Genomic DNA, 27,460 nt, shown 5'->3' with positions numbered 1-27,460 from the left:
GCGGATGGGCTAAGCCGATCTGCAAGAGGATAACTTCCCTCGCATAAACAGTTGCGCGTTTCGGTAATTCTCAGCTCTCAAGTTGTTGTACGCGGGGCTCATTAATATAACTATCGCACTTGAACCTGTGCGCCGCTTGTTTTAAACGATAAGTAATTGAAACGATGCAGAATGCGTTAACAATTAAAGGAGTGGAGTTGCAATTTGCTCGCGTCTACATTGTATTACACGATACCAATTGTGAGCACATTCTTGTGATAAATAACTATGCACATAATTTGAACCGCAGGTATTATACGATTGTAAATGAAAATACGGTTGAAAAGAGCTGCTCTTGTAAATCAGTTTATTTTGCGTTGAAAAATAGGTGTGCTTTTTTTGTCGTTAATTATCAAGCACCCTGTATGTAATGTAACACATACGGCACACCACGCACGTAGCAGGCGCTTGTCGGACAATCGATTATGAGTGGCCATCGGTCGAATTCATCGCGATCGAACGCGCGTGCCCTAACCGGAGTAGCACGGCTCTTCTCGATATGAAATCAAACATTTATCTGGAAGGGATCTGCAAGCGGTCATCGCAAGATTTAAATAATTTCATTCTGTATTCAGCGCGCAACAAAGGAGGTTGATTCCGCAGTTTCGACGAGAAGTGACCCGTTATTAATTCGAACTAAATTAAATTGTGTTCTTTATGCGAAGGTCGACGCTTCGTCTAAAAGAGAATTATGGAGATAAGACAAGAAAACCGATGCGAAATTCAGTTAGATACAGAAAGGCAGTTCAGAAAGACACAGAGACAAAGGGATTCAACTTCAATTGAGGATATAATCTAGCAGTTTCAACGGGAAAAGATCAATTAATAGAATAAAAGATACGGGAGCGTAATGCGGAGTATCGAGGAGACTTTGTTAAAATGCTAATTTATAATTGCTAATTTGTCGTAAGACCGCGGAGGCGGTTTGTTTCGAGCCACGGAATATTTAATGACGTTCACAGCGTGTGTAGCTGCAGGAAAGGACGATACGTCCCAAGGAGTACGTCCCCTCTTCGAAGACGTTTATCATTCCCCGTTGATCGCGCCGCGCTTGATAACATTTCCTCTTTCCTCTGCCATGATCGAAATTTGTATTATTATCTCTACAATATGCGATATCTGAATGCGCCCCGGGCGAAATCGAAGTTTTATTTATTCTTATTTGATTGTCGCACTTTATTGGGTAATAACTCGAATTATATGTCGCATTTTATTGAATGATCCCTTCGGGACATTTGCGCGAGGTGTTAATCAGTAATAGCTAGTCTGTCAGTGCTTATCATTATCATCGACACGGTGGCTATTGATTAGGTAACAATGCAGACAAATATACATTCGTACTTCATAAATACATGTATCTGCTGCATACATTAATAAATGCGAGATGAAACTTTTATGAGTAGTTTATTCCACGGAATAGGCTCCGCATATTCCCAAAAGCCGTCTTTTATATAGTTTTAATATCTGATGAAAATAATTATATCTTAAATAGTGCTTAGACAAAAAATAAAGTAAAATAAATATAATAATGTCCAAAGTATATATAATGTCCAAAGAAATATAATTAAATAATTAAAAATGTTATATTTTTGTGTAAATTTATGTTTATAAAGTGCTTCGGCTGATTTGGCGAAATTTTCTCATCATTAGGAATCAAGCTGCCGATGAATAAATAAAGAGATAGCCGCATACTCAAGCGATTGTATATTTTTTTTTTTTTTCGCAAAAGCGAGGCGAGCAAGCGACGAAGATATACAGTTATGATTTACTTGCGAATGTCCCGGGGACGACTTTGCGACGAATATGCAAACCGCGGGTGCCTCAGTAAAAGGCAAAAATACGAGCGGCGTAAGAAATACGGGACCGAGTGGTGAGCGATGTTCGTCCCGAGGAACATAAAGCTACAGGAAGCATAGAGTGCGAATAAAAGGGGACGAAAATATGCCGGGAAATCCGAGACGATTTACCGGGAACCGACTCTCGGGCGCGGTTTTCGCCGGCTTGAGAAACTATCGTTTTACGTTGCCTCGAGAGCACGAGCGAATACGGAGGTATTGCGCCCGCCAGAAATCGTCGTGATGATTTACGTTCTTGCGCATCGAACAAGAATATTTTGTAACTCGTGCGGGAGACGCACGTGAACGGAATAGAAAATGCACGAGAGTAGTATATATCGTAGATATATTTGGATAAAATACACCCGAAATATGTCACATTAATTGAGCGATTCGAATCCAATATTTTATCTTTGAACCATGCACATACTTGTTTAATTAAATTAATATACTTATTAATTTAATTATGCGATAAGATTGACCGCGTGGGAGTTTTAAACGGAATAATATGGTAGAGGCTTTTTTTATTTCAAGTTTCCGATACATGCTTATGATTAGTTCCGAGAGATTTGACAAGAAATATTTTAATCAGTCGGAAATGCTCGCGCGTATTACTGTCACGTGTGATTAATTCTTTTCAAGATAAATTTTACATCGTAGCGAAGCAGGCGCTCTCGCGCTTCACATGTGTGTGACAACCTCCGAGATTTACGATAAGGTATATAATCGGGCTCGTCTTCCTCGTCGGTGCGGCGTCAGCGCTGATCCAGAAGTTGACATAGTATTACAAAAGAAAAATTGTCCCTTCTAACCACTTTGTAAAATCGATCATACCATCTGCCCCGACAATGTAAGGACTATTCTCATGCAAAGTGACTCACGACGTCGCAATTTCGAGAGATAGAGGGAGAGAGAGAGAGAGAGAGAGATCCGCGCCATCGTTACCATCGTCTGCCGGTGTGCGATCGCCGTTCCCGGGCTTCTTCTTCCGTTCTTGTGCCTGCTCCTCCTTTCCTCCGTTTCTTGCGCCTCCTCCACTCGACGACGACGGCGACGACGTCGCCACCGAGGGATTTGGCGCCGCATGCTTTCCGTAAGTAGGCGGGATGATGGTGTACAGGTCGAAGACCGTTCCCGTCCGACGGGAATGTTCCTCGTCGATGCCTGCCTTCGTGGCTCATTGCCCCGGTCTCAACTGCCCGTATGTTATCATCCTCGCATACATTTATACAACCGTGCGCGACGCGGAGAACGACGGCCGTGTGTATCTAATCTCGTGGCGATCGCGTCGGCGAGGATCGAGTAAGCGGCTACTCTCGTTTTTCCCAGGCGAGAGAGGCGCCGAGGCTTGGCGCTCGCGTCATCCCCCTCCCCCGCGTTATAATATATGCCGGCCGAGTAAATACTATTGCGGGATAAATTTAGTTTCGCGAGACGTCTAACGATTCCGGAGACATGACTCGGGCGCGCTCGCTTCGCATCTTCTTCGAATATCGTTCGGCCGCGACGCGGAGCATCGCAATGGATGCGTCGAGGGAAACTTGTTCATAAAACGGAGCATTACGTCGCCCAGGCAAATAAGGAAATATTTTAGCGGAGAAACCCGTCCCGCAACCGAATATCTCTTTGCATCTTTATCAAGATCCTTCCCCCTCCCCTTTTCCCTGCGCGACGTCGAATATATTGCCGTCCGGGCATTTGAGCGTGTCTCGTAAGATACTCGTTTGTCCCTGCGGTTAATCGAGAACACAATGCAAGCGTGACGAGCGTGCACGCTGCCCAGGCCGATCTGCTTCGGTACGGTCCACCGCGTAACCTCAATTTTCGTTGGTCACGCCGGATGCCTTTCGGGAGAGACACGGGAGAATTACTCAGGAGGGATACCTATTACGGGCCAGCCGTAGTCCGTCGCCCCTATCAGGGACAGATAGCGCGGGCATTATTCCTGAAATAGGTTTCGGCGGCGTGGGCGCCGCGCCGGCGCGACCAATGTAACGTACTCTGTTGTATGCACCTGAACGGCGATAGAAACGGAGGGAACCGCCACCACCCGTGCGATTTACGAGCGCCGGGGCTCGTGTGGCGATTCAAAGCAGGAGCAGCAGCAGCCGGGTCCTAACGGGGCTTACAAATTTGCATCTTCTGTCGGGATAGAGCGAGCGGTACAATGATGATGGGCCCCTTGAGCGACTCGAAACCCACGTTTATATTGTGTCCGCGGGAGGCGGTAGCAATCTAGTCCGGCTGCAATTCTCTCGATCTTTTTCGCCCGTGCGAAACGAACGAGCCGGAAATATTCGCGGAATGAATTTTCATCGATCTTGATGGTTTAATCGAATCTCCCCCCGATTTTCATTTCTACCCTTTCCGATCCCTCGGAAATTTAATACCCGCGTTTATTATGCTATTGCAACACGCGTTTCGCGCGCGTATATCTATTTTTTTATGCTCCCCTTAGAAAAGACGAGTTGTGTATTGCAAAACGACGGTTAATTTATTCACAAAGTTCAACAATATCGCCGCATCTCTCGACGCTCTGTAACTATTGTAACGTGTCCCGTAATTGATCACGTTAAATAATTTCCTGCTCACGGCAGTAAAAATTTTTCTCGAAAAACCTTTCGCGGTTGCAAAAAAAAAAAGCTCGAGAGAGAGAGAGAGAGAGCCGGGGAGAGTATCTTTTAAATGGGCACTTGTAGGTAACGTTGTGTCGCACAGCGTGTAGGAAAAATGCCGAAAGTTACCCCATCTCCCCGGGCAATTTTGACTGAGTTACGGTGCTGTAAAGTTTGCGGCTTATCATTCATAAATTTACGAGTGAGCGCATCGGAGTGAGCGGCACAACGGGGGAGGACAAACAAGTGCAAAGTAGGACGCGCTCGCGGTTTTTACACGGGTGTAATGTATCTGTTTCATATTTTCTTCATATCTGCCATCGTTGTGGTACGTCATCCGTATTTGTTCCGCTTGCGCGGAAACAAAACTGATCGGAGTAACTTTCTCGTATACAATAATAAACGCTTGAAAACAATAGAATTAGCAACTTGGTTGAATTTTCCACCGTTTTATTTACAATTTCGCGGAAATATCTCCCGTACTCTCCCGCCACATCTACTTCGCTCAACGGGATTGTTAACTTTCTGTTTGTTATTAGCGGGAACATTCCTGGGGTAATTGCTTTTTCGTAGATCATTATCCATTATCGCTTTTGTTCTTTCTCGCGAGCCGGTGGCTCGTACGATTCTGTTAAAATTGAGCGGGGATTCTCTTTTCCGCGCGCGCGTCGTTTTCGATAAAAGTATCGCGGGAGGAACGCTATTGTTTCTTGGCACGTACAGAAATATATAAAACGTACTGGGATACCTCCGTGCGTGGGAAGTGGGTATACCTATCTGCAATCGTAAATCAGACGTCGGTGACACGGCGCACAGGGCGCAACGCTCTAATCTATTCGAGACGATAGACATAGAGCCGCGCGTCTCTATATACGTAATCCGGCGCCGGTGGTTTGGCTATTTATAGAAAGGGAGAAAAAAAATGGCCCGTGTCGATATATCGATTCATGCCGGGCTTTTCTCCCCGTCTTGAGCTCACCTCGTCGTATCTCACGCGGCGACGAGTGCTTTTAGTCGCTTCGACGAGACCGCGTGCTGTCGCTGAATTTCAATATAACGGGGAATGTTATCCGGTATGCAGGTAGAAAAATTTGCTTCTGCATCGTACACGATAACATCCCCCGCGTCCCCGCTACCCTTTGGAGGACACGTCACTCTTGATCTTCGCGTGATCGAGTTCGTTTGGATGTTTCTCCGCGATTTAAATGCGATTTGCGCAATAAAAGCTGTTCTCCTCCTCTCTTTTCATTCCATCCCATCGTTCGCAGAACAACCGAACACCGAAATCGAATAAAGCCAATGATGAAATGCCTGGAGAGTGTGAAAACGAGAAAAAAAAACCCGCAGAACGTTTCGTGAGAAATTAGCTTTTTTAAATTTACAATATTACGTCTGTGATAAAAACGTTTTATTTGCCAATTGTGTAACCACGGAATTGTCTAAGTTAAATCCTTTTTCTCCCCGTGGATAAAGATGCACATCACGAAGATGGGAAAGAAACAGACGTTTAACACGCGACTCATTCAACTTCACTATAGATGGTGAGCCGCGTAATTAAAATAAAAAATGCTGCGTGACGCGATACAGAGGAGTTTCAACTCGGTAACTGCCGTCGCGTTGGCGGTTTTTTTTTTTTAATTCACGATGAGGCGAAAAATGTGTCTCGCCGTTGCGTTATCTCGGTACAAGGGGACACTTTGTTAGCGTTAACTACTACCGCTACTTTTTCACGTTCCGCGAGAGACGGATAATTAAAATGAAAATTTTATAGCGAGCGTCCCTTTTAATACGTCTCTAGCGGCGAACATTCCAAAAGAACATATACTCGAACTCGTAATTCGCATAGAAATAGAAATTTACGTTTTAATAGAAATTTCCGCGCTTTAATTCGTTCCCTGTGTGCACCCTGTGCACTCGTCGGGAGATACTGCATACTTTGCTTTCGCTTTCTCTCTCTCTCTCTCTCTCTCTCTCTCTCTCTCTCTCTCTCTCTCTCTCTCTCTTCGTATCTTAACGCTCGCGCCATGTGACGTGAGAAAATTCGAGAAAGCTTTTCCGGTATGTCGAATCCCTTTTACATGGAATCTCTTTCTCGGAAGTCGGCATTATAGAACATACCTTGCTGCATAGTCGTGTCCTATCGGCACTTCATGTTCCATGATTCCATGGCGCTTGGATGCAGGATATTGCATAGTGGAAAATTAGCATTCCGTGTTATTACAACTATTAAAGGGCTATTTTTGATGAATTAACGGATGCCTGATAATTGGACTTATAATCAATTTCATTAGCATCGGTTAATTTCAATTATAACCTGATTGTTTGTTTGGAATTGAATGACCCTCAACTTCAGAGAATCTAATTAGAGTTGAAAATTCTAATATGAAAATATGAGGTCATAATAATGACTGAATTTTATATCAAAGTTGGTCTCAATTATATTTTATATTCTCATGTGCGTTCTATTATCTTTAAATTTTAGATTTAAAATTATGGTATTAGAGTATCGGTTTTTTATTAATTTTTATATATTTCTTAACATCATATGTGATATTGTTTATTTTGTTTTCTACTGCTTATATGCATGAAACTATCAGTATAAGTAAATTACTTATTAATTTAACAAATAACAAATTTTAACTATTACATTTACAAGTTATTTCAGCCTTTTTTTACACTTATTTGTATGACTAATTAATTTTTCTATTAAAAAAAATCTAATTTTACTTTTTAATTGTCTTTGTTTAGTAATCAGAAAAATACTCTATTCCGAGAATAATAAAATTGCACGATTTTAACAAATTAAGAATTTAAGATCAGTTATTACATTTTCTGCGGCAATTTAATTCCATTTACTTAGTGCAGTCGCGCAATTTTGCTTTCATAATGTAAATTTATTGAAATAGAAAAAAGAAATAAAAGGAATAACTTTTTGCTCTTTAAATTAACATTTAATTGAAGATAAATTTTAAATTTTTGTAAAAGAAGCATTTGAAGAATATTCTGCGTAAATTAGTATTATAAAATATTAGATTTATATAATATTTTGATTGGAATACTAGAGATCCATAATAATATTTTTACATGACAATATATATAGTCGGCAGGCACGTGGCCTTGGTTTTTGTTTTTTATGGAGTAGCGTGATGCTGTGTACAAGGTTCATTGCCACATCATCATTCGTACAAAGACCTTCGAGCGGACAGGTAACTGTTACGCATTACTCTTCGAAACGCGATGAATACTCGCTAACGGCAAATTTCGTAAAGTTACTTCGCGTTTCGTGCGCGGGATAATGCACGGAACGAGATGAAATTGAATGACTTAAGTAGAGGAAAGCGTACACGTCGCAAGTGTAAAGTGTCGCCCGATTGTCGCACACCGATGACTATTTCGGTCGCGTTCAGTTGTAATTAAACGCGTTTTCGCGCGTGTGCGTGCACATGTACAACCAGAGAGGAAGAGTAGGAGACACGTGTATTTGAAATTTCAAGGAACCATAAAATATTGATCAGTCAGTCAGAATCGCGATATGGTATTTGATTATAAATATCTATGTATAGAAACCAAAATCTGAGCGATAGAAACTAATTTCAGTATCAGCTCAGCTGTAAAATTCTACAATAGATAACAGATCGATAAACATTTTACAAATTCTACAATAGATAACACATATGTAAACGTATTTATGGATACATGCGAATTCTGCGCCATATAATTGGTTAATTTTAATTGCGCTTAACTCGAAAATGATTACATCCTCGACATTCTCGTACGGATATTTTCGACTCTAATTAACCTACAACCTACAAGGCTGTTAAAGTATCGTGCGAATATCCTGCGTATGAAAGCGTCAAGATTGGATGGGTAAAGTGATTAATGTAATATCGCTCGTACAATTAATTCACGTTTATAATTAATTCAATTAACGATATCCCGGAAAATTTCGACGATGTAAGATCACACGATCAAGTCGATTTTACGTCTATCATTTCAATTTCTTTCTCGGTCCCCCTTCCGTTCATTCGTACGATACGGGACGCTATTCCTTTATCGGTGCGTGTGCGACTGCCTCGGTAATACTACCTACGTCTCTCGGGCAATCTCGTGCCGGCGCGTCGGGGTAAAAAGGGAGACGTGAATCAGAGAATGCCAGATTCCACGCGCGGGGTGGCAGCGTGACCCGCCGCCGCGAACGAGAAGGAAGGTCGAAGGTGCGCGACCGGCACGGCAGGAAATTGGTTTCGTTTGTGAAATTCTTCGAGTGGAAGGTACCTCGCTCACCCTTCGTCATCTTTCTCACACTCGCCGGCTGTGGGGGTCGGTCTGCCCTCGCCGCGCCGGGATCGGGAACTTGTCGCGATCGGGGGTGGTTCGGGAGCTCGACAACGGAGCTGGGTATTGCCCGCGCGCAGCCTTACCTCGCCAGCCTATTCACCGATCGGCTGGTACAGTTGTATAACAGGCAAACTACCTTTAACAATCCTTCAAGAGGATTGTCCTTTAGAATCGCGTCTCTTTTGCCGTAGATAAGGAGGATAATGCCGGGAAAAGGAGAATGAGACTGTAACGAAGCGTCCGCATATATACAGCCCCGATTTAAATCTCGGACGGAAGAAAAAGCGGCGAAACAATGCAATCAAGTTGAATTCGTAATAGGAAATCGGTTTCCAATTCTCCTAATTATCAAAGTAAGAATTATATTTCATGTAAATGGATTAAAAATTGATATCGTGGCACGCCTCGTTTGGCCTCGCGATCGATAATGAGGGCCCGAAGGGACGTGAGGATATAATGCGTTTAGCGATTTAGCGAGCACTAGCTGAATTTTTCGCGGACGGTTAATTAGCAAAAACGACCGAACCGCGCTGATTGCGCGCGCCGGACAGAGAATTATTCGTTGACGAAGCGACGCTCGCGAATTACGCCGTTGAATAATTCGGAGGGTTTTTAGGAAGAGAGAGAGAGAGAGAGAGAGAAAGAGAGAGATCCATGCGCGGAGGGAGGGAGGGTTTGACGAGGTACGTCGCTCGCGTGAAACTTTTGTAATTTGCGTCGCGACGCCAAGCGGAACAACGAGCTCAGTAATCAGGCGAACGCGATTAATTTCGATAATCTTTTCGATTTTGCGCGAACTTTTGAGGGGAGGGGGAGGGAGATCAGCAGTACTTTTTTTTTAATCAACGCGAACGGTCCGCGTTACGTTCCGTCGTAATCGTAAATATTCGCGTGCGAAACCGTAAAACGCGTCACACGACGCGATGCAACAAATCTTTGGAGTTCGCCCGTTTCTCCCGTTTCTCTCGTATCGCATTTGCGATCGTGTTACAGCAGTTATACGATATTATTTGCCGGTAATACCTCGTAATACCGTGCCTCTCGACGAGATAAGCGCGGCAAATTTGTTACTGACGAATCACGTGTGTGCCGGCACGTAAGGCACTATACTCGGGCCCATTATGTGCTTTGGCGTAATAAGCCACTAAGCGCGTGAACGCGCGCGCCGAGAGCTAAGCCAAGCCCGGCGAGGAACGTATATATAACCCGAGCAAAAAGCGTTTGTACGGTATACACGCGCAGCCTCGCGACGAAATAGCGAAAGAGCTCGTTCGCTGCGAATGCAAATGTCGATACGATACGTTTATACGTTCTCGCCCGCCACCGGAAGCGTCGTAAAAGAAAAAAGTACGCGCGTTTCGTACGCAGGCAGTTCCCTCGGCTCATTCGTTCTCTCCTTTGTCAGTAATAAACGCCGCGACGTGCGGCTGCACCGACGACCAGTCGGCAGAGAGAGAAAGAGAGAGAGAGAGAGTGATCCCCTCGGAATGATTAAAGACCCGACGTTCGGGAAGGATGCGCCGCGAGATTAACGTCGATTTAGACGATTTTGCACGCCGACGACATTAATCTAGTTAAAATATCGATGCGGGCGACTGACGCTGCCCGTTTCCGCCACACTCCGACACCCGGGGACCGAGGTGTTTAGCATAATAAATCCGGGGAGCTCCCTGGATCGTCTCTCCTCCTCGTGCACCGGCTCAATGACCGGCTTCCGGTTTCGCGGGGCGATTTGTCGTTTACGCTCGATGATCGAATTCGCTTCGTTACCGAGCCACGAGCGCGTATCGTCATGCGCTGCCGAGTTGCGGGGATTTGTCTGCCGATGAATAGCCGGGTCAATCGTTCGTCTCGCGAACGATTCAATTGTTGCTATGTCAGTAACTTGTTGGTTTGATTGCGTAAAGAAGCGTTTGGAGTCGGGTCTTCTTTAGTGGAAGATTCGGTAGACGTTACCTTCTTTCATTTGTGGTGGGAATATAAAGAGACATATATTGGTTGTAACATTTATAAATTAAAAAACATTTTAATTACAATCCCGAGCGCATAATAGTTTTCGTTCAGAAGCATTGCGAAATTTTACACCGAGGGAAAAGGTAAAATAGTAGCAAGTAAATGTTACTCGTGACGTTATTTTTCGTTCGATATTTATTGATCGTATAAAAAGTTGATTATAATGGCAAATTATATATTTTTGTGAAATTCTCATTTGTCTTGCTAATCGATTTATCTGCTGGGAGTAAAAATTTTATTTTAACGCATTTAAATGAAGATTTATTTCAGCAAGATAAATTTTGCTGAAATAAATTTTCAAATATTTTTTTGTCTCAATGTATAAATATATAATATAAGTAAATTTATTCTTCTATTATATTTTTTCTAAATTATCACAAAGCGGATTTGCCCTCGCTATTTATCCATGATTGCATCGAGCAATTTACATTGCATCACTCGCGATATTTCGTACCTATTCTCCGTATGAGGCTTTATAATCATCGCTTTACGAGCACATGCAGATAATCGTCGTTCTTGCTTTCCTCATTCGATCACGATCAGCTTGTGAGTCGTGTCGTCACCCACGCGCTCGTACAGCATCCTCGATCGGCACGCTCGTCGCGTATTTATCCAGACGAAAGCCGTGGGTTGCTAGTATCCGTGTAGAAAAAGCAATTTCGGGGGGAATCTTTCAGACGCGCGTTCGCGCGGCAAAAAGAGGAACAAAGAGAAGAAAGAGAAACGAGCAAACGCGGGATGAAAGTCAACGAACCGTAGGGAGGAATCGGCCTCTTCCTCCCTCGCGCGGGAATCCCATACGTTTATCGGTGCGATCGCACGTAGGCGCCCAACGACCGATTATCGTGTTTCCTCCCCGGTTTGGGATTGATTCTACTTGGAATGAATTACGGGTCGAATCGTTACGGTAATGGCCGGCTTCGACGTCGCGGTCACGGAGAGCCATTACGTTAATTACACGCGACGTCGTTACTTGCCGCGACTTCCCTCATTCCGAGCGACGACGCGACGAAATTTTCGTCGTACGTTAACTCCTCCACTTTATTCACCGCCATTTCCCGTGTGGGAATCGCCGCGAGATTACGATGACGTTCGCAGATCGACTTTCACGACGGGTATTATGCTCTCTCTCTTTCTCTCTCTCTCTCTCTCTCTCTCTCTCGGCTGCATCGGACGGTCGAAGTTCAATTCCCGCGGCGGTTGTCTGTTTAGAGACCGGACGATTTGGATCGTGCTCTCTGGCGCAATCAATGCGTCAATTAACTTTCAAATAATAGCCCGTATACAAATAATAGGTCGCGATCCCCTTTTAACTAGTCATATCTCGTTGCGTATCATTAAGTGAATAATAGCAAACGCCACGTCATGTTATTCGAGCCGGTTGCAATGGTGTATTATATTTATACGTATATCGTGTATCCCAGTTATTAAAACCGTTCTCATAAAAAAATGTTTTACTTTGATATTTGTAATATTCCGAGTCTCACATACGTACGCCGTCAATTGTACGTAGTCAGCCGTAAGTCTCGAGATCCGTTATAACGAGTTAAATAAAATTATTAAACAGAAGAAATAACTGAATTATATTTTGAATGTTGTATAAGCTATAATTAGTTTTTTTTCTATAAAATTCTTCTATAACATATATTTTTTATCGTGAAAGTTATGAAAATATGTTTGCAATATTACGAAACGAACGTAAATTGGGAAGAGTTTGATAAACGATAGTCAAGCTTAGTGAAATAATTTCGAATAAATATTTGACTATGTTAATTATCATCTAGGCTTGATTATTATTACGAAACTCTTTTTCCAGTGTAGTGTAAAAACGAAACATGGCACGGAAGAAACATGGCACGTTGGCAATATCCATGTTGTAGATTAAGGGATAATCCTTAACGGGCTGTGCAAGCAGTTACAATCGACGCGGGTCGCGTCTGCCGCGTATCAAGACATTAAAATGGAACGTTTATCTGCGTTATCCGCGCGATTACTCCCCCGGGGAAGGGGGTGCGCGACGCGGTTTCGCATTCCGCCGAAATTCTGGATTATTTAACGCCGCGCGCCGTGCACTGCAAAGCATATCCTCTTTATATATAAAGGACATGTATATTTTATAACGGAATATACAATATTAGAACGGATTTCTTACGTGTCCATTTTACTTAAGCGTGACTGGCGCAATTCTTAATGTGACATTTTATCTATGTATGACAATGTCTTTTATATAAATAGGACTGAAAATAATTATTATAGAATAGACGTTAAACCGGACATTATAAAGGATGTGGTCCGGACATTATAAAGGATGTGGTCCGTCATGTATATTAAAGCGGACGAAATAAACAAAACTATGCTGGCAACGCAATATGGCGCGAGCGGTAGCGATAGCTTTGTCGTTCACTGTTACAACAGTCTGTTAGCTTGTCTGCTTTGACGGCCGTTCTCTTCGCAGTTGTGATGAGTGTTTTTGTTGCTAATTGTTGGTGCTAGTTGTGGATGTCGATCGGCGCGGTGGCCGTCGCGGTGGGTATGCGGCATGTGATTGCGAATTTGGGTTGCTTCCCGAGGATGGTGACGCGGGTGTGTGCTCCTCTTGCGGGCATTATTCGCCTATGAGCGTGTGAGAAAAGAAGCACACGTTTGCGTTGTCATCCGCGGGAGACAACTCAAATTCGTCGCGGTCGCATGCCGTGCATTTGCCGCGGTGGTTGCCTCGTCGATCAGTGCCCGTGTTGGCACCAACGGTTAGCAATAGAGATGTTTATTGCAACTGAGGGGAGGGCAGCCGTTAGGGCGGACATTAGTCCGTTCTATTTATGAAGGACATTAAAGACAATGTCCTGCATATATAATTCCGTTTTAATTTCACACTTATCTAAAGTGGAAAAAAAGTCATTTTTTTCCATTATAGTTTCGCGGAATTTAGAGCGGATGTGTTTTGCAGTGTGGTCTCCGAGCGGCCACTTCCGGAAAATTAACCGCCAGGGCCGAGACCGGTCCTCGTTACATTAAAGCATGAAAGCCAGGCCGTTTATAAGGGATCTACCGCTTTATGCGCGCTCCGCGGTGCCAGCATTCTTTTACGCTTTCGTGTTTCCTCGGTGCAGTGACCTTAACATCGTTGTCGTCGTCACCGACGTTGTCGTCGTCCTCCTCCTCGTCGTCGTCGTCGTCGTCGTCGTCGTCGTCGTTGTCGTTGTGATCGTCGTCCCTCTGGTGCACCACGCTGCTGTTGCAGGTACACACTGCAGCAACTTGCAATGCGGCGCATGCAAATGCCCCGGGTCCCCGTCGTCGTCGTCGTCGTCGTGTCGTCGCGACAACCGCAAACCCCTCGCCGCAAGATGTTGCTTGTCCCGCAGAGAAAAGTACGCGATCGCGTCCCGCGGATATTAAGGAAACTTTTTACGAAATGACATTTACACGCGACGACTCTCTGACTTTTACGAACGTAAGTCGGATATTGCTTCCGTGGTTTTGACGCGCTGTATTACGGCGCGCCAAGATGAAAATTCGACTTCGCTAGTGAAAATTACATTTAATTTTCACATCATCTTACTCTCGGTGACAGATCATACGTCTTCTGCGACTTGTTCTTTAGAAAAATAAATCAACATCATATATCAGGAGGAAGAAATGTCGTGTTATTAAAATAAAAACATTCTTGACTATACTATTTAAAAACTGTGTCACACACGCGAAAGAATGGAATGGTCATTACTCAAAGCTCAACATGTTTAATCGATGAAATAATAAACTGTGATTGACGATGTTCACCTGTTCCGCCGTATAAAAAAAAAAAAAATAAAACAAATTTCTCTAAACAGCAGACTAAATATTGTCGCGGAGATTACTCTGGCAAAATGCTTGGCGGCCAGAGATGAAGGATTGTTGTGAGAAAAAAAAACGAGATCGGTCACCCGGTAAAAATAAAGCGAGGCGCGAGGCGCTGAAAATAAACCGGTTGCACGACGGCGAGTTAATTGCGCGGGAGATTAATCGCACGCTGGAAAACAAGGTCTTTTCGCCGCTGCCGATCGGCTTCGCTTCCTCTCCCACGGACACCTTACCTGGATAAGTGCTTCCTCGATAGACGTTGCGAGACACCGCGGCATCCGAGCCGGCGTCGGGTCGGAATGCCGTCTCTGACGTTAAGCGGCTTAAAGACGCGGTGTCTGTATGCAGATCACCGCGTGCATCGCTATTGTCCTCCGAAAGCCAAATGTTTAGCCGGAAGATGCTGCGCGCCGCCGAGCTGTAGCGCCGCCAAGGATTCCCTCCCACGCTCGTGTTTGCTCGCCCGGAGCACTTCCATCCCGGAGCTCTTTTAAATCCGCGACGACGGCGCGGGTCTTCAAAGCGCGCGAGAAACAGCTAACGCAACGAAGACAAACGGAGCACCGCGTGCACGTTGAACGAATTAATTAGGTCGGAGGATTAGTTGTTTCTGGATTCTGTCTTTTTCTCGCCGAGATCGACCGTTGACGCGTCAACTTTTCGTCTCGACATCTCTAGCCGTTTCTCGAGATCGAGCTGCACGGCTGCCTGATTACTCTTCGAGTTCCGATACGCGAGGGAAAATATGTACAGAGTCGACATTTTGAAAAAACTTTTACCCGGGACTTTGTCAAGAGATGGAGGATCTTTGAGAGTTATTTTATTCGTGTACAAATATATCGAAAACAAATCGTCTCGCTAAATATTTATTTTATTGTAGGCAATTTTTTTTTCATTTACCGCAAGCGTCATAAAGCATGTACGACGTGACGTGAAAGCGCGAGACGCTTACGGCTCTAAACTTGCGTATAAAATGGTCGTATAACAAACTGCATATATCACTTCAAAGGATCACACAAGTGTCACTCGGTGTCTCTCTGGCCGCTTTTAGACCACCGTCGCTGCCAGAGCCACGGACTCGTCATTTCGAGGGGAAAAGGGGGTTAGACAACGTTGCCGGCGCGGGCACGTCGAGATGAATGTTACGCTCGCGCGGATTGTAGCCGGGCGCATACAAATGTTCGGATTCGTTCCGCGCCGTTGCCGCGAACGCGCGGACGACAACCGGACGGACGGTTGTAAGGCGTTACACGTCGCGCGGGTTTCCCCGCGCTTATACGCGCTCCCGGGGGAGGGGAGGGGGGATTTACCGTGATCGCGGAAATTCACCGTGGACACTCGCGCGGCGCGGTATAGAAGCGAGGCAAGAATAACTGGACGTCCTTTTTATGGAAACGAGATGGCCGTATCTCAAAACTGAGGCACGGCGTTCTAAAGTTCCTCCCCGGGGAGAATTATGGGACAGTACTCTCTCCAGGCCACGTGAATAATTTACAGGAACCGTAACGTGAGCCTCGGTCCACTTGAGAATTCAACCGTTGGGTTTTAAATCCGCGGGTACACTTGTGCTTAAGGAATCGTTATGGAAGATTTAAAAAGAGATAGTTTGGGAAAGATTGGGAGACGATCGAAAAATCACTGCGGCTTTCTGAAAGCGCGCTGTTTGATGCAATAGTCTGAAAATTGAGGCAAACCGTTTGGAAATAGGTGGTAAACGTCCACGGCGGTGTCGAGAGTAACGAGGAATGGACGAGGCGATCGAATAGAAAGTCAATTATCTCCACGCTGGAATCCCTTTCTCTACCGATCTATCCTCTAGCTCCAATCGCTAGAGATATTAGAACCTATCGTCCGCAATGCAATTACGATAAACTCGACAAAGAAATAGAGATAGGTAACTCAATCAGCTTGGATACGTCTTGCCTACGTTAAATCGGCTCGACATATCTATTCAACGTTAGATGTGACGTATGATATATAGCGAACATAATACGCTCCGTTGGATATCGCCGGGATCTTTCATTAAGAGAAGCTAATCGAAATCGAATGTTCCTTTGTTATCTCGGTAAATATTTTTCTTACGATCTTATTGTTTTTTTTTTTTATCAGTCTTACAATCAATTTTTTTATTAGTCTTTCCTTTCACGCTTTTCGATTATTTTGATTATTTCATTTATCCGCCACAACTCTCTCCGTTTTTTAAATCGCGATGTTGCAAATGCGATCCCGGTGTTTCCTCCCCCTTACGGTGCACAAGTTTGCGAGTTTCGCGAGATAGAGCTGGACATACGCCAAAACATCCCGTCGTCGACGGGACTTTCTACATCGAGTTGACGGACGGTATATCAAGACGACTACTCGTCAGCTATTATTCACGACCACCCGTAACCAGCAAACACGAAAGCACATGTCTGCCGCTCCGAAACCAGTTTTGGACCTGTCATTGTAACTTATTGTTCTCACGACAAGGAGAACCAATTTTAAAGCTGTTGACGTAACCGAAACGACACTTGTTTCCTCTTTAATCGTAGCAATGTTCGGGAGATGTCATTTATCATATCTAACTGAATGTAATTAAGTATAAATATAGAAATGCCTGAGTGAATTGTGAACGGTGGACAGATAAACAAGTGTTTATTTTATCTACCGTAAGAATATTCTTTGTAAAAATCCCATTTTAATTTAGGATTTCCAGCCGATAGTTATCACTAAGAGGGATCGTAAATATCGCGTGATAGGGAGACCGCGTGTAGTCGACGAGGGCTTAATCGCGCGTAAACTTTCTTCCTGCCTCACGCGATGCGGCTGCATCATCTCTCTCTCTCCTTCTCCCTCTCACTCGCTCGCGTATTTCCGTACAGGAAGGCGAGAAGGGGGAAACCCGAGAAAATGTACGCGGGAGTATACGGAGGAGGCGGAAGGACGACTCGGGAAGCTCGACGCTTTATTCCGGAGTCCGCCGCCTCTGCCGTCGATGCCGCGGCAAAGTCATCCGCTTACACGACGATATTGTATTTACTCGCGAAACTAACTGCAAACTAGCGCGAACGCCGGCGAAACTTCGTTAGAACGGTAGCACGTGCTGCTGCCGCCGCCACCGTCGCCGTCGCCGTCGCCGTCGCCGCGAAGCCGCGATACCGCGGACGAACGGATGGGTGCACGCGGAGTGCGGAAACTCCGCCGCTCGTGGAACATCGTTCCGCCCCGCGCCGCTCGTCCCCGCCGGATAATTAAAACTTTCCGCGCGAGCGTAATTCCCACGAACGACGCGCGCCCCGTTGTTCCGCAGCCTCCTTATCGCGCGGGCCGGCCATTTAGCAGCGAGACCCGAAATTGTGACTGTTGTACACCGAGAGTCGTACAGAGTCTTTCCACCCCCCTCTTCATCCCCCTCCTCCAGCACTTCTCCGCGAGACGTGGTGAAAGAACCACGTATACGTACCACTCCCAGGTCGGCCGTTTCGTCTCGGAACTTGAGATTCCGGATCGAGTTTCCTCCCGTTTCGCGTTCGTACACACGATTTAACAGCAGAAGCTGTTTGCCTCTTACAACTCGTAGATTTCTCTTTAGTACATCTGCAACTTTGGAATTTATTTTTTTTTTTTTTGTAGCTCTGCAGATTTATCACCTCTTGTAAATGCGTAAATGGTATTTTATGTATATTCGCGGTGCTAATAATAATTTAGCGCGTTTATCCCTACGGGAGTAATCGACGGTGCGCCAGATCCTGGGCGATGTTTCCCCCCCTCCTCCTCCCCCCCCCCGATAAGCGTTTCTCTCGTTTCGCGCTCTCGTCGGGATTATTACCGCCTTCTCGTCGGGTCCGTCGTTACCTGTCTCTTCGCGACCTATTAAGCCCCCGCCGTAGCCGGAGGTTACAAATTCGTATTCCCTCAGAGGAGGCTAAGTAACGGGGCGCGTGAATTAATTACGCGTCCGCCTTGTGTATCGACGGCCGACGCGCGACGTGGTACCTGTCCCCTCCACCTCCCCCTTTCCTCCTCCCTCGTTACAGACAAGAGAACCGTCTCGGAGACGACGACGAGAGACGCGACGAAAATTTATTTACCTAATTAAGCGAAGCTGGTCGCGACGAGACGCCGCCGGGCATATCGGGCGGTCGCGCGCGCGGGTGCTGCAGCTTTCACGGATTAATTCGGGGGACACGTCCCGCCGAAGGCGATCGTATACCTCGTTAAACGAAAAGCATTGCGATGGTAAAAGGGACACAGAGAGAGAGACGGTGGAAAAGAAAGGCGGAGGGCGGTTTCTCTCCGTGAGGGAACGGATAAAACGGATACAAACCTGTCCGGTCGACTAATGCGCGTCTTCTCTCTCTCTCTCTCTCTCTCTCTCTCTCTCTCTCTCTCTTGTAGTCCGTGATGGATCGATAACGATCGGTCTTACCGCGCGTGAACCTTGAAGAAAAATCGCAGTGACGACGACGATTGCGACAGCGCGAAAGAGGGGGAAAAAAAGACCGCCGCCGACACAGTGGCATTTGCATAGGTACATACACATACCTATAAACCGACGTGGACTTTATATTATCGCAATCGCGATTCGCGCGCGCGGCATCCGTTTCCCGCACGGTAAATACCGGGACCGTGTCGGCCGGTTCATTATTTGCGTATAAGCGCATCGCCATTTCTCTCTCTCTCTCTCTTTCTCTCTCCTACTTTTTCGTTTTGCCCGTTAATTTCCGTCGCGGCGATAAGTCTCCGCATACGTGTAAAAATACACCGGGAGGCGTTTCCCGGCTGCGCTGGACATCACGCATGCATCTCGCGCGGATTCGTTTAAAATGCGCGAGTACATCAAGGGCGCCGCGAAAACGCCGCTACGGGATAATTTCCGTTGTTTATGCGTTTATTATGCGTTCGCGTTTGGTTCGTTCTTTTTGCGAATAAAACGCAACGCCGTCGCGCGGACATCATACCGAGACACCACTCGCCTCGAAAGTTAGAAACGCTTTTACAAGCGTTGTAGAAATTAAATGCGTATTAATTTGTACTCGCGATGCGCGAAATTGGCTCTCCAACGTCATATAATTCGACCTAATTTTCGCAGCAAAATCCTTATTATTTTACATTTGATCGAAATGAGAAATTAATCAGGGAAAAAACAAATATTAATTCTCAGAGCGTCATTTCCTCGGCAGCGTAATTCACGTTTTGTATCTTCTTGCATTTCTATTTGGTTCTTACAGAGAAACGAGCACGCTAAACGATGTAAATGAAAATTAATTGGATAACAGAGTTGTGGTATTTCTGCGCTAATTTGGCCGCCTAGTTTATCATTTTCGAAAGAAGCCCGCTGACTGCACTCAATTTAAACAAAAGTTAATTAAACAGGAAAACCGATATCGTTGCCTCGGTTTTAATGTGACTGGCTTGCTCTCTCACGCCCCGGGAAACTGGTGGAAGTTAATGCAATTATTGGGTTCCGCGTTATCACACACAGCTTGGGAAAATCGCGAACCTCCCTCACGAAACTAGCGGTCGCGAGCGAGCGAGCGGCGGCGAGGGCGGGGGGGGGGGGGAGACGGGCGGAATATCGCCGGCTGTGACCGCTCGCGAGCGTTCGTTCGCCCCCGTATTTAAGCGCCATGTCAGCGATTTAGGACGGAGGAGGTAGAAAAAGAGACGAAGAAGGCGCACGTCGGCACTTTTGCGCTCGCGAACGGCATGCCGCACGTGGCCACATGCGGTTCGGAGCGGTGCAATGCGGCGCGGCGCAGTTTAACAGCTCGCGCAACCGGCCATAACCGAGAGCTCACGTACGGATATTTTCCGCGGGGCTCGTTCGATTCGTCGCGCTCGGTCGCGTTCGCGATGTCGTACACGTACGCGTATTACGACTCGCGTTACAATCAGTTTGGTTCGTGACGAGGACTTCCTCGATCGGCTTTCGTAGCGAGCGAGCCACCGATCGATCGTTACCGAGCGCGCACATGATTGCGGTGATAGCTGCCATCTCGAAAATTGCCGACGCGAAATCGAGCACGGGGATTAGGTGAGAGGACTGAAAGAAAAAATTGCATCTTTACAAAGATTACATTAAGAATTTATTATTATTTGATATCGATTTTCTTCACATGCGTCTAAATGTTTCACATTTTTATTTTTACTTCTTGTCGCACACATATAGAATTTTTTACTCTTATTATACTTGTTAATTATAGATACAACCATAAAAGTTCATAAATTTTTCTTGCGATAATATGCAAGCGAGAATAATTAGGATGCATTATGTACGACTTACGAGTATTATTTTCTCTTTTTGAAACGTGTACTAAATACATGGTCTGTGAAGAAATTTGCGTTCATTAGAACGAAGGCTGAAAGATCTGTTGGTAATGATGATTAACTGTCGTCTCGTTTATTTGATGCGTGATTAAATTTCGCTGCAAACTCGAGTTAAGCTCTCGCAATAACCGGTCCATTCGTGTCGCGCGAAATTCTCCAGATGTTGAAAGACCCGACTGCTAGCAACTGTCGAGCCCAAAGCACGTTATCAACTTGGTGAGGCTAAATGCAGAGTTATTGTCCTGCGAAAGAAGAGGACGAATTATACGAGGGATGTGCGACGGTGGTTCTTTGCATACGTATAGGAGAAAGAGAAAAAGAGAGAGAGAGAGAGAGAGAGAGAGAGAGAGAGAGAGAGAGAGAGAGAACGGATACTGTGGCGGTGGCGCTTATCTGCGGAATTTATTACGCTGTTTCCGGCGGCGTTACAGGACCTTAAACCGCCGGCGTTCGATGTTAAGTGACTTTGCGGGATTTTCAATGTAACGCCCGCGCGCGTGTAGAAACGGCCTCGAACGGAGGGTGGTGTGCAGGAGCAGATATTACGACGACTCTGAAAGGGCGCGACACGGGGCGTGCTCGTAACGCAGAATCGAGATAATCCGCGCCGAAGTTACGAGCGCGAGACCAACACCGTCGTCGATTCCTGCTTGCACGCCGATTCTGACGAAAGTGCCGTTTCCGGGTCGGACAATTTTTCGATCGATCGTCGAATTATTTTACAAAACGAGTTTTATAATACTTCCAGTTAGTGTAGAAATCGTTTTGCACTTTTATTATTAAGAATTTAATCTTAAAAAGACATTCGACATCCGCGATAAACGTGTATCGAGATAGAATCCTGAGAAATGAGAAAGAAGAATTTATTATTTAAATTTTACTCATTTATTATGCAACATCTTGTACATACAATGAAAAATTACTGTGTAAATAATAGTGACAAGCGCCGTCGGGTCTCTTCATCATTATTACGTTACACGGGCGCGCTTTTCCGTGGTTTTCCCCGCCAACATGGAACGAAATACTGTTCAGGAAATTACTCTTATCTTGGCAACGTCTCTTCTCTGTAACCAAAAGCCATTTTCTCGGGCTCGGTAAAACGGACGGAGCGATTACTTAATAGAAATCGTGGACAAATGGAGACGGAGGCATCTTGGATAGATGCTAAGGACAGCGAACGCACACACTGAGCAAACTGACCTTGCCTCGTCATTCTCATTTGCAAATTTGTAAAAAAAATCTCAATCGCGTGTGGATTAATTAGCGCCGCGCGCGATGATTTCAGAGAGAGAAATGCAAACTTGGATCCGATTCGTCTCCGGTTTCTCGCGTCGTTATTCTCGTCCTCATTCTCGTCGTCTCGCGACAGACGTAGCGCCATTTCCTAAACACTCAAATTCCTCCTTGTCTATCTTCAGTCTCCCTCCTTTCCGGGTGTTCCGAACATCTCGGATTTCTGTTTCTCTGCCGTCTGAGTTATAGGCGCTCACGTCAGTTCGACTGTGTCGGAGCGCTCGCCAGTTTCTCTCAGGGGTGGGATATATATATATTAGCATCTTTTATTAGGTGCCGCGGCAGGCGTGTCAAACAAATCCGCTCGTTCCCCCGGGAGGGATGACTTATCCTCGCGGTTATTCAGGCCTACGAGCGTTCAATATATTTCAGACAATCCCATGCATTGACACATTTTTATATACACGCTCGTGAGCGATAGTACGACAAACATCTGGAAAAAAAAATAGAGATATGATACAGTTTAATTCAAGAGTAAAAAGAATAAAGGGGTAAAAACCAGATTCATACACATTTTTGATATAGTACAGGCAGAAGCCAAACTTCACCTTTTATTTATATTCCTCGATAAAAAAAAAAGTTCACTCATGCTCAGCAGTCATCCTTTATACACGTCTATGTATATACATTTTATTGTATTCGAGACACTCGTGATGGCGCCGCGGGAGGCGCCGTTCGTTCGTTTGTTCGGCGCGACGCTCGTAAACCCTGAAATATATGTGTTACCGCCGCCTTGGCACTTCACGGCCTCGCGATGCCACAAACGTCACCTTCACGTGTCGCCACGTTAACCGTTCTCTCGCGGGTCGTTAAGGCTAATGAAACGTCCGAGGATCGTGATCGGGAGGTGCCGAGGACGGAGGAATCGAGGGTGCGTTTATAACTGTTTGCGAAGCTACAAACAGTCACGGCAGTTGCGATAACTCGATTTGCCACCTATGTGACAATACATAATATACCTGAGGAAAAACGTACGTCAGGCCAAATGCGAAATGACAGAGTCCCCTTGGCTTAATCGAAGCTTAATTGAATTGAAGGATCCCAGGCTCGAACTTGGATGCTTGGAAGTTTCAACAAACATACGGCTGGAAGTTTAACAAATATTTGGTCGAATAACCCAACTACGTAATTGACTGAAGACATTTTCGTTTAACTAATTTTCCAAGGTATAAATGAGACATAAAGTAAATTACTTCCACGCTATTAAACGTTTTGTTTTATGAGATTATACTTGAAATTATCACGTAAACCAGCGAGGATGCAAAATAACGTGATGCTCTCTCATAATGTGCGTCCCATTAAAAATATTTAGCGTGCATATAACATTAAACGAGCTCCCTTGAAGATTAGAGCGCGCACTCTCTCTCTCTCTCTCTCTCTTTCTCTTTCGCTTTATCTTCCTTATATTAAGTTATTCTCGCTGAAATAAGGTTTTCTGGACGACTAACAGCGGCGGCAAGTAGTATAACTAAACGAATGCAGCAACGATATAAAAATTTGCACGGATACGCGTCTGCGGCTCTTATTTCGACGTGGTGGACCCCCAGATCCTTAGAAGCAGTTTTAAAAGTTGCACGCCATGCGCCCCACGGAAGGTTAAAATGAGATTAAACCCGATCGATGCGCGTCGCTCGCGTAAAGTGCAGCGTGAACACACCGCTGCGGGCGTCGTATTGCAAGGCACTAGACACGGTGTGTAGCTTCGTAGGTCGGCCACGTAGTAGAGCTCGCGCAACAACGAGAGCACTTACTCGTTTCTCCTCCGACGAGACGAGTTGAAATTCCCCTACCGTCGGCTATACACACCCATGTTCCGTATCCAACGCCGAACTCACTTATACGCGCGCGCGCGCGCGCGCTTCTACCGAGGACCAACTGCGCGAACTCTCGCGTTGGATTGAGAATAATTTGTTATAACAATAGCAGTGGCTGTCAGAGTCAGGATTAATAAATGTGTGTGTGTGCGCGGGCGCGCGCGCACACAACTTTTTCCCTATTATTACAATTTCATTATTGCGATTTTTGTTGCAATTCTTGTTGTTACAATCGCGTACCACAAGATAGATATTCACGTTTCTTTTTTACTTTGCCTTATAATTCACTTGCTAGAGGAAAATGCAGGATTATTATTCGTTGGTGAAATTCCGGTCTTTCGCTGCCAAGATCTACGCGCGTGCACGACTCCGAGGCATATGATTCCGCCTTGGCGAAATTCTCCCTGTATCGAGGTCGGGAGGCGGGTGCGCGCGTACGCAAAGTCAAGAGCGATTGTAAGCACATCAAAGACGGCGTCTTATTAAAGGCGGAAAGGGGAAAAAAAAGGGGGGGGGAAACAGAGCGGCGCGGCGGGAGCAAACGGCTCTTTTTCCCGTGACTTGCTTGAGCTTCTGGTTTCGCCGCGAACGCACTCACGCACGAACGCTCCTTCGAATTATACGCGGGCCAGACGGTATGTGGAACGTAGCGATCCATCAGGTGTTTTAACGTTTAGGGCTGCCTCCAGCTGGAAAACAGCAACGGCAATCGAAACTTTTATTAATTTTACGTAGGGTTTGTGTTCCAAGCGATCGTCTACTAGTCTACTTTATCGCGTGTCGGCCGCACACATGCCTCTGTTTTCAAGTTGGGAGGGTATTGCTTGTTTCAATTTCTCCCTTTTTCCAATCGAAGGTTTGTACATTCCGCGCATGTCGCTACTGTAGCAGATATTTCTCTGATATTAGCTCTCAGATATTTTCGAGGAATTTTATTTTCCCCACGTGTCGGGGTACTTTTGCGAAGATTGTTACAGAACGCTTGTATCGCATTTTCTCGCCGATGGAATAAACGTGTATTTTAATGCTCGCGACAACTCCTGCGTCCTCGCACAGTCGCGATCGGAACACTTTCAGATTTTTATTACCTTGAAAGGGAGTTAAAGAGTCAACACGCGGAAGACAGACTGCGGCTATAATTTCAGCCCGAAATCTCGCAAGGGTGGAGCCACGGAGGAGGAGAGGGGGTAGAGTTAAACGCGTGCGAAACGTTCGTTCCATTACTTTAATGGCGGTGCTTAGAGCGGCTTCGGATAAAGACGCGGAGGCGCATCATTGCGCGCCCGCCCCTACCTTATTTAACTTGGCCTTTGCGCAGCTCGCGCCGCCGCCGCGCACCGTAATCTGCATATTTTCTATTAAATCAGCCCGCCACGTCGCAGCAACTTTATTACTCCCCGTAGTTTGTCCCTTGTATTTCGTACTGTTCTAAAGCGCGCAAACTTTGCGACTCGTTCCACGTTCGAGCGAGCGTTCGTTGCTCGTTCAAGGACATAATAAATTGCATCCATCTATATAGCGTGTATCGTCTCTCCGTCTTCCGTCATCTCCATTCGCGTCGCGCCGTCTCCTCCTCCTCCTCCTTCTCCTCCCCCTGCTTCTCTTTGCCGACATGCTCGTGTTATATCGTCTACCGACGCTGATTAAGATGTCGATCTTGTATCCGCCGTCGTAATAGCGGATAGAAATACTTGAAGCGGAGTATGGACAACATGGACAATATGGCATACGTAATTCGCGTTGCTATGCCTCGCTCCATCATATAAGATAACGTCCGAACATTATAAGCGAGCATTATCCTATCAATTCAAATCAAGAAAGGTCGATGGACGGTCATAGCGAGTTCTTCATGCTGAAATAATGTTTCTTATGCGATTTTACATGTATTTCTTTAACTCTTTGAACTTTGTGCCGGTACTTTCGGTCTCAAACACGGCTTTTATATTGAATCAGAAAAGTAATATCACAGTATTAAATAGACAATCAATTTAATAATACTGTTAACGAGTAATCTATAAGATCCTCTAAAAATGTAAAACATTATCAGATTAATTGATCAATTTATTGATGCAATTTAATTATTGTACAGATAATTATTATACAATTATAACGATTAATTGCATAACTGAAGCAATGAAAATTATATAAATGTTACTTTTAGTTTATTAACATGATAATTTTCCTATGAATAATTTTATATTTTACGGCTAAGACACATGGTATCTAAAAAACGATTCTAATTCATATTGACTTATTATCCTCTGAGTATCAATTAGTTTAGTTAATGTCATACAAAATGAGGCCACATTTTGCTAAGTGCTAAAGTGCTAAGTTCCCCTCGACTTTGGTATTCGCGATTCGTAATCCGGACGATCTAATAAATGGTGCGACGCGTGCTCCCTTTCACCAAGTAACCGCGAACTAATTTCTGCCAGTCCGTCGAGAAAATCGCATCTGGCTTTTTCGGGGTTAATGGCTATCTCGAGTGTCGGGAGGGTGAACTTTCTTCACGAAGGGTGCGAGATGGCTTCCCGCAGGAAGATAAACGGTCGACGACTATGGATCGGGAAGAAAATGCGTGTTTGGGTTCTAACCAAAGTTGCGAGTCCCAGGATCCTTTATGGACGATATTATTTTCGAGAGAGATTGCTGACTCCATCACTATCGAAACTATATTGTAATATCTGTCCACAATGTACTTTTATCCTATTCTTTTTCTCGCGATATAATGTCCGACATTAACACGACTTTTTTAAAATAATGAAATGAAAAGTATGAAACATACTACGAGGCTCGTGCTTAAAATGTAATAAGAACGAGGGATTAACTATCAAGAAATGCACTTTTAACGCTTTAAAAATTTTCCAATTATATGAAATTTCAATCAAAAGACGCTATTTATAACATTAAATACATAGTAATATACAGACAAATTTTGTATATGATTATACATTATTATGCAAGAAATATTTTGTTTCAAATTGTAAAAATTTTGTCTTGGAAGATTTCACCATGCTGCGTGATAATTTTTAAACAATTTGCAAAATGTCTTTTGTGTATATATTTTCAAAATTTCTATCGTTACATAATGTAGCTGAAGCTAGCAGCCAAACGTCGAGCGGCCAGGACCGAACGTCATATAGGCGTTTCCAGCAGGCACCATTCAATCAAACGTTAAAAATTCCCTGATTATAAGATTTTTAATGTACTTTGAAAAATTTGCATAGGGTTTAGTTATTATAATACATAATTGATTATTTGCGACAAGACTTGTAATTTACCAATTGTTATAAATTATTTAAACTCATTTTTATCTTTTCTACGCCTCACGCCTAAACACAAGATACGATTTCCTCCAAATTTG

At 44.8% G+C, this 27,460-nt stretch overlaps 1 protein-coding gene and 1 long non-coding RNA gene across 17 annotated transcripts in view; one reads left to right on the top strand and one right to left on the bottom strand.

The window, feature by feature from the left end:
* The window catches only part of LOC105831332 (collagen alpha chain CG42342), a 149,531-nt gene that overhangs the window by 40,881 nt on the left and 81,190 nt on the right, over positions 1–27,460 (top strand). The window lies entirely within an intron of this gene.
* Positions 1,747–27,017, bottom strand: LOC118646434. Its single transcript, XR_004964012.1, has 2 exons — positions 22,831–27,017; positions 1,747–22,715 (listed from the first exon to the last, which is right to left on the bottom strand). It is a non-coding gene; the product is annotated as an uncharacterized LOC118646434 (long non-coding RNA).

The sequence above is a fragment of the Monomorium pharaonis genome, chromosome 7 (assembly GCF_013373865.1).
Source record: "Monomorium pharaonis isolate MP-MQ-018 chromosome 7, ASM1337386v2, whole genome shotgun sequence".
NCBI classification, from domain to species: Eukaryota; Metazoa; Arthropoda; class Insecta; order Hymenoptera; family Formicidae; genus Monomorium; species Monomorium pharaonis.
The sequence above is the reverse complement of the archived record's forward strand: the minus strand, read 5'-3'. Positions and strand labels throughout refer to the sequence as shown.